This window comes from Megalopta genalis, unplaced genomic scaffold (assembly GCF_051020955.1).
Source record: "Megalopta genalis isolate 19385.01 unplaced genomic scaffold, iyMegGena1_principal scaffold0221, whole genome shotgun sequence".
NCBI classification, from domain to species: domain Eukaryota; kingdom Metazoa; phylum Arthropoda; class Insecta; order Hymenoptera; family Halictidae; genus Megalopta; species Megalopta genalis.
Window position 1 is genome coordinate 8,514 of NW_027476290.1, and position 13,987 is coordinate 22,500.

The following is a 13,987-nucleotide window of genomic DNA, read 5'->3' on the forward strand; positions in this document are numbered from 1 at the left end:
TAGAAAGAGACAGAGACAGACGATCCGCGTTATGTTAAATATTTCAAGGTTCCCGATTCCACAAAATTATAAAAAGTATACGGCTGTGTAGCAGGGATCAGAACGCGTAATTTCATGTATAAAGTTTAATTAAACTCCCAATAGTTTGTCGGGAAACATCGATAGTTCGATCGCGCGAGAGAGACAGAGAAACGAACAGTCTTTTTTTCGATTTACGGCTAAAATAAATTTTTCTAATTTTTTTCAATAACATATTCCTGCTAAAATAACTTTTTTACATAGGGATTAAGCATTTAGAACGATACATTGTTTAAAATAAGGGCACTTTACTCTTGACATTTTACGGTTTTTTCAATTTTCTGAAAAATCCTATCATTAGATTTTTTTAAAAATACGATATTCTTGCTTAACTAACGTTTCTACATAGGGATTAAGCATTTAGAACGAAATCTAATGTCAGAAAATGGCACTTTACTCTTGACATTTTTCGGTTTTTTCAATTTTCTGGAAAATCCTATCATTAGATTTTTTTAAAAATACGATATTCTTGCTTAACTAACGTTTTTACATAGGGATTAAGCATTTAGAACGAAATCTAATGTAGGAAAATGGTACTTTACTCTTGATCGGTACGTTGGGACTTTGAAAATATTCGGGCGTTCCAATCGCTCGTCTGTTGCATCATAGCGCGTCTCGGCGCAATCGACCGATTCGCTCGATCCATTATTTTCGATTTACGGCTAAAATAAATTTTTCTCATTTTATTCAATAACATATTCCTGCTTAAATAACTTTTTTACATATGGATTAAGCATTTAGAACGATACATTGTTTAAAATAAGGGCACTTTACTCTTGACATTTTACGGTTTTTTCAATTTTCTGAAAAATCCTATCATTAGATTTTTTTAAAAATACGATATTCTTGCTTAACTAACGTTTCTACATAGGGATTAAGCATTTAGAACGAAATCTAATGTCAGAAAATGGCACTTTACTCTTGACATTTTTCGGTTTTTTCAATTTTCTGGAAAATCCTATCATTAGATTTTTTTAAAAATACGATATTCTTGCTTAACTAACGTTTTTACATAGGGATTAAGCATTTGGAACGAAATCTAATGTAGGAAAATGGTACTTTACTCTTGATCGGTACGGTGGGACTTTGAAAATATTCGGGCGTTCCAATCGCTCGTCTGTTGCATCATAGCGCGTCTCGGCGCAATCGACCGATTCGCTCGACCCATTATTTTGGATTTACGGCTAAAATAAATTTTTCTCATTTTATTCAATAACATATTCTTGCTTAGATAACTTTTTTACATAGGGATTAAGCATTTAGAACGATATAATGTTTAAAATAAGGGCACTTTACTCTTGACATTTTACGGTTTTTTCAATTTTCTGAAAAATCCTATCATTAGATTTTTTTAAAAATACGATATTCTTGCTTAACTAACGTTTCTACATAGGGATTAAGCATTTAGAACGAAATCTAATGTCAGAAAATGGCACTTTACTCTTGACATTTTTCGGTTTTTCCAATTTTCTGGAAAATCCTATCATTAGATTTTTTTAAAAATACGATATTCTTGCTTAACTAACGTTTTTACATAGGGATTAAGCATTTGGAACGAAATCTAATGTAGGAAAATGGTACTTTACTCTTGATCGGTACGGTGGGACTTTGAAAATATTCGGGCGTTCCAATCGCTCGTCTGTTGCATCATAGCGCGTCTCGGCGCAATCGACCGATTCGCTCGACCCATTATTTTCGATTTACGGCTAAAATAAATTTTTCTCATTTTATTCAATAACATATTCTTGCTTAGATAACTTTTTTACATAGGGATTAAGCATTTAGAACGATATAATGTTTAAAATAAGGGCACTTTACTCTTGACATTTTACGGTTTTTTCAATTTTCTGAAAAATCCTATCATTAGATTTTTTTAAAAATACGATATTCTTGCTTAACTAACGTTTCTACATAGGGATTAAGCATTTAGAACGAAATCTAATGTCAGAAAATGGCACTTTACTCTTGACATTTTTCGGTTTTTTCAATTTTCTGGAAAATCCTATCATTAGATTTTTTTAAAAATACGATATTCTTGCTTAACTAACGTTTCTACATAGGGATTAAGCATTTAGAACGAAATCTAATGTAGGAAAATGGTACTTTACTCTTGATCGGTACGTTGGGACTTTGAAAATATTCGGGCGTTCCAAACGCTCGTCTGTTGCATCATAGCGCGTCTCGGCGCAATCGACCGATTCGCTCGATCCATTATTTTCGATTTACGGCTAAAATAAATTTTTCTCATTTTATTCAATAACATATTCCTGCTTAAATAACTTTTTTACATATGGATTAAGCATTTAGAACGATACATTGTTTAAAATAAGGGCACTTTACTCTTGACATTTTACGGTTTTTTCAATTTTCTGAAAAATCCTATGATTAGATTTTTTTAAAAATACGATATCCTTGCTTAACTAACGTTTCTACATAGGGATTAAGCATTTAGAACGAAATCTAATGTCAGAAAATGGCACTTTACTCTTGACATTTTTCGGTTTTTTCAATTTTCTGGAAAATCCTATCATTAGATTTTTTTAAAAATACGATATTCTTGCTTAACTAACGTTTCTACATAGGGATTAAGCATTTAGAACGAAATCTAATGTAGGAAAATGGTACTTTACTCTTGATCGGTACGTTGGGACTTTGAAAATATTCGGGCGTTCCAAACGCTCGTCTGTTGCATCATAGCGCGTCTCGGCGCAATCGACCGATTCGCTCGACCCATTATTTTCGATTTACGGCTAAAATAAATTTTTCTCATTTTATTCAATAACATATTCTTGCTTAGATAACTTTTTTACATAGGGATTAAGCATTTAGAACGATATAATGTTTAAAATAAGGGCACTTTACTCTTGACATTTTACGGTTTTTTCAATTTTCTGAAAAATCCTATCATTAGATTTTTTTAAAAATACGATATTCTTGCTTAACTAACGTTTCTACATAGGGATTAAGCATTTAGAACGAAATCTAATGTCAGAAAATGGCACTTTACTCTTGACATTTTTCGGTTTTTTCAATTTTCTGGAAAATCCTATCATTAGATTTTTTTAAAAATACGATATTCTTGCTTAACTAACGTTTCTACATAGGGATTAAGCATTTAGAACGAAATCTAATGTAGGAAAATGGTACTTTACTCTTGATCGGTACGTTGGGACTTTGAAAATATTCGGGCGTTCCAAACGCTCGTCTGTTGCATCATAGCGCGTCTCGGCGCAATCGACCGATTCGCTCGACCCATTATTTTCGATTTACGGCTAAAATAAATTTTTCTCATTTTATTCAATAACATATTCTTGCTTAGATAACTTTTTTACATAGGGATTAAGCATTTAGAACGATATAATGTTTAAAATAAGGGCACTTTACTCTTGACATTTTACGGTTTTTTCAATTTTCTGAAAAATCCTATCATTAGATTTTTTTAAAAATACGATATTCTTGCTTAACTAACGTTTCTACATAGGGATTAAGCATTTAGAACGAAATCTAATGTCAGAAAATTGCACTTTACTCTTGACATTTTTCGGTTTTTTCAATTTTCTGGGAAATCCTACCATTAGATTTTTTTAAAAATATGATATTCTTGCTTAACTAACGTTTTTACATAGGGATTAAGCATTTAGAACGAAATCTAATGTAGGAAAATGGTACTTTACTCTTGATCGGTACGTTGGGACTTTGAAAATATTCGGGCGTTCCAATCGCTCGTCTGTTGCATCATAGCGCGTCTCGGCGCAATCGACCGATTCGCTCGATCCATTATTTTCGATTTACGGCTAAAATAAATTTTTCTCATTTTATTCAATAACATATTCCTGCTTAAATAACTTTTTTACATATGGATTAAGCATTTAGAACGATACATTGTTTAAAATAAGGGCACTTTACTCTTGACATTTTACGGTTTTTTCAATTTTCTGAAAAATCCTATCATTAGATTTTTTTAAAAATACGATATTCTTGCTTAACTAACGTTTCTACATAGGGATTAAGCATTTAGAACGAAATCTAATGTCAGAAAATGGCACTTTACTCTTGACATTTTTCGGTTTTTTCAATTTTCTGGAAAATCCTATCATTAGATTTTTTTAAAAATACGATATTCTTGCTTAACTAACGTTTTTACATAGGGATTAAGCATTTGGAACGAAATCTAATGTAGGAAAATGGTACTTTACTCTTGATCGGTACGGTGGGACTTTGAAAATATTCGGGCGTTCCAATCGCTCGTCTGTTGCATCATAGCGCGTCTCGGCGCAATCGACCGATTCGCTCGACCCATTATTTTGGATTTACGGCTAAAATAAATTTTTCTCATTTTATTCAATAACATATTCTTGCTTAGATAACTTTTTTACATAGGGATTAAGCATTTAGAACGATATAATGTTTAAAATAAGGGCACTTTACTCTTGACATTTTACGGTTTTTTCAATTTTCTGAAAAATCCTATCATTAGATTTTTTTAAAAATACGATATTCTTGCTTAACTAACGTTTCTACATAGGGATTAAGCATTTAGAACGAAATCTAATGTCAGAAAATGGCACTTTACTCTTGACATTTTTCGGTTTTTCCAATTTTCTGGAAAATCCTATCATTAGATTTTTTTAAAAATACGATATTCTTGCTTAACTAACGTTTTTACATAGGGATTAAGCATTTGGAACGAAATCTAATGTAGGAAAATGGTACTTTACTCTTGATCGGTACGGTGGGACTTTGAAAATATTCGGGCGTTCCAATCGCTCGTCTGTTGCATCATAGCGCGTCTCGGCGCAATCGACCGATTCGCTCGACCCATTATTTTCGATTTACGGCTAAAATAAATTTTTCTCATTTTATTCAATAACATATTCTTGCTTAGATAACTTTTTTACATAGGGATTAAGCATTTAGAACGATATAATGTTTAAAATAAGGGCACTTTACTCTTGACATTTTACGGTTTTTTCAATTTTCTGAAAAATCCTATCATTAGATTTTTTTAAAAATACGATATTCTTGCTTAACTAACGTTTCTACATAGGGATTAAGCATTTAGAACGAAATCTAATGTCAGAAAATGGCACTTTACTCTTGACATTTTTCGGTTTTTTCAATTTTCTGGAAAATCCTATCATTAGATTTTTTTAAAAATACGATATTCTTGCTTAACTAACGTTTCTACATAGGGATTAAGCATTTAGAACGAAATCTAATGTAGGAAAATGGTACTTTACTCTTGATCGGTACGTTGGGACTTTGAAAATATTCGGGCGTTCCAAACGCTCGTCTGTTGCATCATAGCGCGTCTCGGCGCAATCGACCGATTCGCTCGATCCATTATTTTCGATTTACGGCTAAAATAAATTTTTCTCATTTTATTCAATAACATATTCCTGCTTAAATAACTTTTTTACATATGGATTAAGCATTTAGAACGATACATTGTTTAAAATAAGGGCACTTTACTCTTGACATTTTACGGTTTTTTCAATTTTCTGAAAAATCCTATGATTAGATTTTTTTAAAAATACGATATCCTTGCTTAACTAACGTTTCTACATAGGGATTAAGCATTTAGAACGAAATCTAATGTCAGAAAATGGCACTTTACTCTTGACATTTTTCGGTTTTTTCAATTTTCTGGAAAATCCTATCATTAGATTTTTTTAAAAATACGATATTCTTGCTTAACTAACGTTTCTACATAGGGATTAAGCATTTAGAACGAAATCTAATGTAGGAAAATGGTACTTTACTCTTGATCGGTACGTTGGGACTTTGAAAATATTCGGGCGTTCCAAACGCTCGTCTGTTGCATCATAGCGCGTCTCGGCGCAATCGACCGATTCGCTCGACCCATTATTTTCGATTTACGGCTAAAATAAATTTTTCTCATTTTATTCAATAACATATTCTTGCTTAGATAACTTTTTTACATAGGGATTAAGCATTTAGAACGATATAATGTTTAAAATAAGGGCACTTTACTCTTGACATTTTACGGTTTTTTCAATTTTCTGAAAAATCCTATCATTAGATTTTTTTAAAAATACGATATTCTTGCTTAACTAACGTTTCTACATAGGGATTAAGCATTTAGAACGAAATCTAATGTCAGAAAATGGCACTTTACTCTTGACATTTTTCGGTTTTTTCAATTTTCTGGGAAATCCTACCATTAGATTTTTTTAAAAATATGATATTCTTGCTTAACTAACGTTTTTACATAGGGATTAAGCATTTAGAACGAAATCTAATGTAGGAAAATGGTACTTTACTCTTGATCGGTACGTTGGGACTTTGAAAATATTCGGGCGTTCCAATCGCTCGTCTGTTGCATCATAGCGCGTCTCGGCGCAATCGACCGATTCGCTCGATCCATTATTTTCGATTTACGGCTAAAATAAATTTTTCTCATTTTATTCAATAACATATTCCTGCTTAAATAACTTTTTTACATATGGATTAAGCATTTAGAACGATACATTGTTTAAAATAAGGGCACTTTACTCTTGACATTTTACGGTTTTTTCAATTTTCTGAAAAATCCTATCATTAGATTTTTTTAAAAATACGATATTCTTGCTTAACTAACGTTTCTACATAGGGATTAAGCATTTAGAACGAAATCTAATGTCAGAAAATGGCACTTTACTCTTGACATTTTTCGGTTTTTCCAATTTTCTGGAAAATCCTATCATTAGATTTTTTTAAAAATACGATATTCTTGCTTAACTAACGTTTTTACATAGGGATTAAGCATTTAGAACGAAATCTAATGTAGGAAAATGGTACTTTACTCTTGATCGGTACGTTGGGACTTTGAAAATATTCGGGCGTTCCAATCGCTCGTCTGTTGCATCATAGCGCGTCTCGGCGCAATCGACCGATTCGCTCGATCAATTATTTTCGATTTACGGCTAAAATAAATTTTTCTCATTTTATTCAATAACATATTCCTGCTTAAATAACTTTTTTACATATGGATTAAGCATTTAGAACGATACATTGTTTAAAATAAGGGCACTTTACTCTTGACATTTTACGGTTTTTTCAATTTTCTGAAAAATCCTATCATTAGATTTTTTTAAAAATACGATATTCTTGCTTAACTAACGTTTCTACATAGGGATTAAACATTTAGAACGAAATCTAATGTCAGAAAATGGCACTTTACTCTTGACATTTTTCGGTTTTTTCAATTTTCTGGGAAATCCTATCATTAGATTTTTTTAAAAATACGATATTCTTGCTTAACTAACGTTTTTACATAGGGATTAAGCATTTAGAACGAAATCTAATGTAGGAAAATGGTACTTTACTCTTGATCGGTACGTTGGGACTTTGAAAATATTCGGGCGTTCCAATCGCTCGTCTGTTGCATCATAGCGCGTCTCGGCGCAATCGACCGATTCGCTCGATCCATTATTTTCGATTTACGGCTAAAATAAATTTTTCTAATTTTTTTCAATAACATATTCCTGCTTAAATAACTTTTTTACATAGGGATTAAGCCTTTAGAACGATACATTGTTTAAAATAAGGGCACTTTACTCTTGACATTTTACGGTTTTTTCAATTTTCTGAAAAATCCTATCATTAGATTTTTTTAAAAATACGATATTCTTGCTTAACTAACGTTTCTACATAGGGATTAAGCATTTAGAACGAAATCTAATGTCAGAAAATGGCACTTTACTCTTGACATTTTTCGGTTTTTTCAATTTTCTGGGAAATCCTATCATTAGATTTTTTTAAAAATACGATATTCTTGCTTAACTAACGTTTTTACATAGGGATTAAGCATTTAGAACGAAATCTAATGTAGGAAAATGGTACTTTACTCTTGATCGGTACGTTGGGACTTTGAAAATATTCGGGCGTTCCAATCGCTCGTCTGTTGCATCATAGCGCGTCTCGGCGCAATCGACCGATTCGCTCGATCCATTATTTTCGATTTACGGCTAAAATAAATTTTTCTCATTTTATTCAATAACATATTCCTGCTTAAATAACTTTTTTACATATGGATTAAGCATTTAGAACGATACATTGTTTAAAATAAGGGCACTTTACTCTTGACATTTTACGGTTTTTTCAATTTTCTGAAAAATCCTATCATTAGATTTTTTTAAAAATACGATATTCTTGCTTAACTAACGTTTCTACATAGGGATTAAGCATTTAGAACGAAATCTAATGTCAGAAAATGGCACTTTACTCTTGACATTTTTCGGTTTTTTCAATTTTCTGGGAAATCCTATCATTAGATTTTTTTAAAAATACGATATTCTTGCTTAACTAACGTTTTTACATAGGGATTAAGCATTTAGAACGAAATCTAATGTAGGAAAATGGTACTTTACTCTTGATCGGTACGTTGGGACTTTGAAAATATTCGGGCGTTCCAATCGCTCGTCTGTTGCATCATAGCGCGTCTCGGCGCAATCGACCGATTCGCTCGATCCATTATTTTCGATTTACGGCTAAAATAAATTTTTCTCATTTTATTCAATAACATATTCTTGCTTAAATAACTTTTTTACATAGGGATTAAGCATTTAGAACGATACATTGTTTAAAATAAGGGCACTTTACTCTTGACATTTTACGGTTTTTTCAATTTTCTGAAAAATCCTATCATTAGATTTTTTTAAGAATACGATATTCTTGCTTAACTAACGTTTCTACATAGGGATTAAGCATTTAGAACGAAATCTAATGTCAGAAAATGGCACTTTACTCTTGACATTTTTCGGTTTTTTCAATTTTCTGGAAAATCCTATCATTAGATTTTTTTAAAAATACGATATTCTTGCTTAACTAACGTTTTTACATAGGGATTAAGCATTTAGAACGAAATCTAATGTAGGAAAATGGTACTTTACTCTTGATCGGTACGTTGGGACTTTGAAAATATTCGGGCGTACGCGGCGCGCTCGGCGCTTCGAACAGCTCCGGTGTCCCCATTATTTTCGATTTACGGCTAAAATAAATTTTTCTAATTTTTTTCAATAACATATTCCTGCTAAAATAACTTTTTTACATAGGGATTAAGCATTTAGAACGATACATTGTTTAAAATAAGGGCACTTTACTCTTGACATTTTACGGTTTTTTCAATTTTCTGAAAAATCCTATCATTAGATTTTTTTAAAAATACGATATTCTTGCTTAACTAACGTTTCTACATAGGGATTAAGCATTTAGAACGAAATCTAATGTCAGAAAATGGCACTTTACTCTTGACATTTTACGGTTTTTTCAATTTTCTGGGAAATCCTATCATTAGATTTTTTTAAAAATACGATATTCTTGCTTAACTAACGTTTTTACATAGGGATTAAGCATTTAGAACGAAATCTAATGTAGGAAAATGGTACTTTACTCTTGATCGGTACGTTGGGACTTGGAAAATATTCGGCCGTACGCGGCGCGTCTCGGCGCTTCGAACAGCTCCGGTGTCCCCATTATTTTCGATTTACGGCTAAAATAAATTTTTCTAATTTTTTTCAATTACATATTCTTGCTTAGATAACTTTTTTACATAGGGATTAAGCATTTAGAACGACATATTGTTTAAAATAATGGTACTTTACTCTTGTGATTTTTCGGTTTTTTTTGATTATTTGGAAAAATAAATTTTTGTAATTTTTTTAAATACGATATTCGTGATCAGTGAACGATTTCACATATGGATTAAGCATTTAGAATCGTGCGGAAGCGTTATTAAAAAAGTTTACTCGATGCGATGGGACTTTGAAAAGTTTGTGAAAATTTTCATATTGGGAAAAAATGTGTAATTTTTTGTCTAGTTTACGGTAGTGTAATTTATTTTAATGTTTACTATAAATTTTTTTTTCGTTCGTTCACGCGCTATGTTACAACAGCACGGCCGGGCGGTCTGTTGCCGCGGCGGTTTACACTCATAAGCGCGCGTGCTATTCGGCCGGCGGCGCCGGCGTCCTTGCCGGCCGTTCGGTATCTATAAGAGATACACGGTCCGTGCGAGGCGGACGGAGCAGAGCGGGTTTTGGGCCAATTCTACGATCTCGGTCGAGAAGCTGTCTCAGAGCTCCTTCGGGGCTTCGGTCCTGACTGTTTCGTGCCGTTTACGTTACGGACTTTTCTCCACACAGCGTGGCCACGGGTCGGTGTCTTTGACCGAATGGCCCATATGTGGCAAGCCCTACGGGGTTGGTTACCCGTATGCACTTTGTATGTATACTCGTACTCACTGAGCAATCGACTCTTCTGTCCGAGCGATGGAAAAATTTTTTAAAATGCATCTGTAAGATTTGGAAGCAAATCGTACCAATTGAAAACTGTGGCTAAAATGAATAGCCCAGTGGAGAGAGAAAACTATCAAAAAACTGATTTTTTAAATCAAGAGGTGTCAGAAATCGAAATGCCTAGCGCGAGCGGAAGAACACGCTTTCTCGCCAGTCCAGCATGTGTCCTGTCCGTTCTTCCTCGGCTTGCCGATTTTGCCCAGATCAGAGGTTTCGTGCTTCCGGCGGTCAGAAGATCAGCGTGAGCGTACGCGCTTCCACGACTATGGCATCACCCATGTACTTTTTCCTTTGAATATATTTGAGTACATAAAAAATATTAAAACATATAGAGAGAACTGTGTCTTGGATCTTAAAAATTTGTCAATAGCGATGATATATTATTACTTAACTTGAAGTATTTGTACGTTTTAGCTGGGACGTACATTTATCTTACAAGATGTTAATAGCGAGACTCTTGAAGATAAAATTATCTTGTGATTTTATGAAGGCAAAGATAGAAACGTACGAAGCTGGCGTACGTAGAAAAATGTGATTTTACGATAGAACAAAAATATAATACGTACGTTTTTGGGCGTACGGTAAAATATCTGTATGGTAGAAAAATGAAAGAAATTGAGCGTTAAAGAAGATATGTTACAAGCGCGGAATGTGGCAAAACTTGTACATATTTGAAAGAGAAAAGTGGTGTGTCGACCTGACATATATATATGAAACAGGCGACGATGGAAAAGGATTTAAATTTTGTCCATTTTATATATACATATTGTATAGTTCCCTGGTTGATCCTGCCAGTAGTCATATGCTTGTCTCAAAGATTAAGCCATGCATGTCTCAGTACATGCCGTATTAAGGTGAAACCGCGAATGGCTCATTAAATCAGTTATGGTTTCTTAGATCGTACTAAAATTTACTTGGATAACTGTGGTAATTCTAGAGCTAATACATGCAAAACAGAGTTCCGACCAGAGATGGTAGGAACGCTTTTATTAGATCAAAACCAATCGGTGGCGGGTGTTTACACTCGTCCATCGTTTGCTTTGGTGACTCTGAATAACTTTGTGCTGATCGCATGGTCTTATAGCACCGGCGACGCATCTTTCAAATGTCTGCCTTATCAACTGTCGATGGTAGGTTCTGCGCCTACCATGGTTGTAACGGGTAACGGGGAATCAGGGTTCGATTCCGGAGAGGGAGCCTGAGAAACGGCTACCACATCCAAGGAAGGCAGCAGGCGCGCAAATTACCCACTCCCGGCACGGGGAGGTAGTGACGAAAAATAACGATACGGGACTCATCCGAGGCCCCGTAATCGGAATGAGTACACTTTAAATCCTTTAACGAGGATCCATTGGAGGGCAAGTCTGGTGCCAGCAGCCGCGGTAATTCCAGCTCCAATAGCGTATATTAAAGTTGTTGCGGTTAAAAAGCTCGTAGTTGAATCTGTGTGTCACAGTGTCGGTTCATCGCTCGCGGTGTTTAACTGGCATTATGTGGTACGTCCTACCGGTGGGCTTTGCTCTTCACGGGGCGGTCCAACTAATATCCCATCGCGGTGCTCTTCACTGAGTGTCGAGGTGGGCCGGTACGTTTACTTTGAACAAATTAGAGTGCTCAAAGCAGGCTACCTTCGCCTGAATACTGTGTGCATGGAATAATGGAATAGGACCTCGGTTCTATTTTGTTGGTTTTCGGAACCCCGAGGTAATGATTAATAGGGACAGATGGGGGCATTCGTATTGCGACGTTAGAGGTGAAATTCTTGGATCGTCGCAAGACGGACAGAAGCGAAAGCATTTGCCAAAAATGTTTTCATTAATCAAGAACGAAAGTTAGAGGTTCGAAGGCGATCAGATACCGCCCTAGTTCTAACCATAAACGATGCCAGCTAGCGATCCGCCGAAGTTCCTACGATGACTCGGCGGGCAGCTTCCGGGAAACCAAAGCTTTTGGGTTCCGGGGGAAGTATGGTTGCAAAGCTGAAACTTAAAGGAATTGACGGAAGGGCACCACCAGGAGTGGAGCCTGCGGCTTAATTTGACTCAACACGGGAAACCTCACCAGGCCCGGACACCGGAAGGATTGACAGATTGATAGCTCTTTCTTGATTCGGTGGGTGGTGGTGCATGGCCGTTCTTAGTTGGTGGAGCGATTTGTCTGGTTAATTCCGATAACGAACGAGACTCTAGCCTGCTAAATAGACGTAATTATGGTATCTCGAAGGCTCTCGGCTTCTGCCGGTGGGGTTTTTACTACCAACGTACAAACAAATCTTCTTAGAGGGACAGGCGGCTTCTAGCCGCACGAGATTGAGCAATAACAGGTCTGTGATGCCCTTAGATGTTCTGGGCCGCACGCGCGCTACACTGAAGGAATCAGCGTGTGTTCCCTGGCCGAAAGGCCCGGGTAACCCGCTGAACCTCCTTCGTGCTAGGGATTGGGGCTTGCAATTATTCCCCATGAACGAGGAATTCCCAGTAAGCGCGAGTCATAAGCTCGCGTTGATTACGTCCCTGCCCTTTGTACACACCGCCCGTCGCTACTACCGATTGAATGATTTAGTGAGGTCTTCGGACTGGTGCGCGGCAATGTTTCGGCATTGCCGATGATGCCGGGAAGATGACCAAACTTGATTATTTAGAGGAAGTAAAAGTCGTAACAAGGTTTCCGTAGGTGAACCTGCGGAAGGATCATTACAATGTTCCAATATATCTCAAAGAGAGAGGAGAGGAGGAGAGAAAATGAATTCGATTAGTTTGTGGATAAGAATTCATATAAAAAAAAAAGATATTGTTGAGCCCGCCAGATCATTCGTGCGTGATTTACACGGCCAGACGTGTGTACTACACGTATTAGGCCTTTGATCTGCGTTGCGTAGGCCACAACAAATCTTTCAAAGAGAGAGAGATATATGTGTTGTTGGGGTTTGTGATTATGAAGGTGCCCCAACGCACAAAAATATATAAAAATGTACAAAGTTGGGATGTGGTGTGGTGGAGAAGAGTTGGGCCCGACCAGATCATTCGTGCGTGATTTACACGGCAGACGTGTGTACTACACGTATTAGGCCTTTGATCTGCGTTGCGTAGGCCATCTTCCTTCCAAGACACACACGTGTTGGGGTTTGTGTGATTTTATGATAGTGCCTCAACACGGAAAAATAAGCGTACGAGAAGAGTTGGGCCCGACCAGATCATTCGTGCGTGATTTATACACGGCCAGACGCGTATTATATTACACGTATTAGGCCTTTGATCTGCGTTGCGTAGGCCATCTTCTCGATAGAGAGAAAGCCAATGTATTCTTTTTTCTTTCTTTACACACACACACACAGTTGTAGTAGGACAGGGAGGGATGCGAGCGTGCTAATCACGCTTCCTCAAGTCTTCGCTGTGGTGTAAAAAAAAAAGAAAAAAAGGAATCGTTGGGAAAGTCCAAAGGACGAAAATATCGGGCAGTCTGAAGATAACTTAATGCTCGTTTACATTGGTATCAAGAGAGACCGGCTTGTGTAGCTCGTTTCAATGCTGTGTCGTTGTCATTGACACCCTACTCTGTTGCGCGCTAGTGGCAGCATGAGCGTGGGACGTATATATATATGACACCCAGCT

The 13,987-nt window shown here is 35.9% G+C and overlaps 1 non-coding gene across 1 annotated transcript; it reads left to right on the plus strand.

Moving 5' to 3' along the window:
* The first annotated feature begins 11,151 nt into the window (after window positions 1–11,151).
* LOC143262766 (small subunit ribosomal RNA) lies at window positions 11,152–13,072 on the plus strand. The gene has a single exon (XR_013036452.1). It is a non-coding gene; the product is annotated as a small subunit ribosomal RNA (ribosomal RNA).
* Window positions 13,073–13,987: the final 915 nt, after the last annotated feature.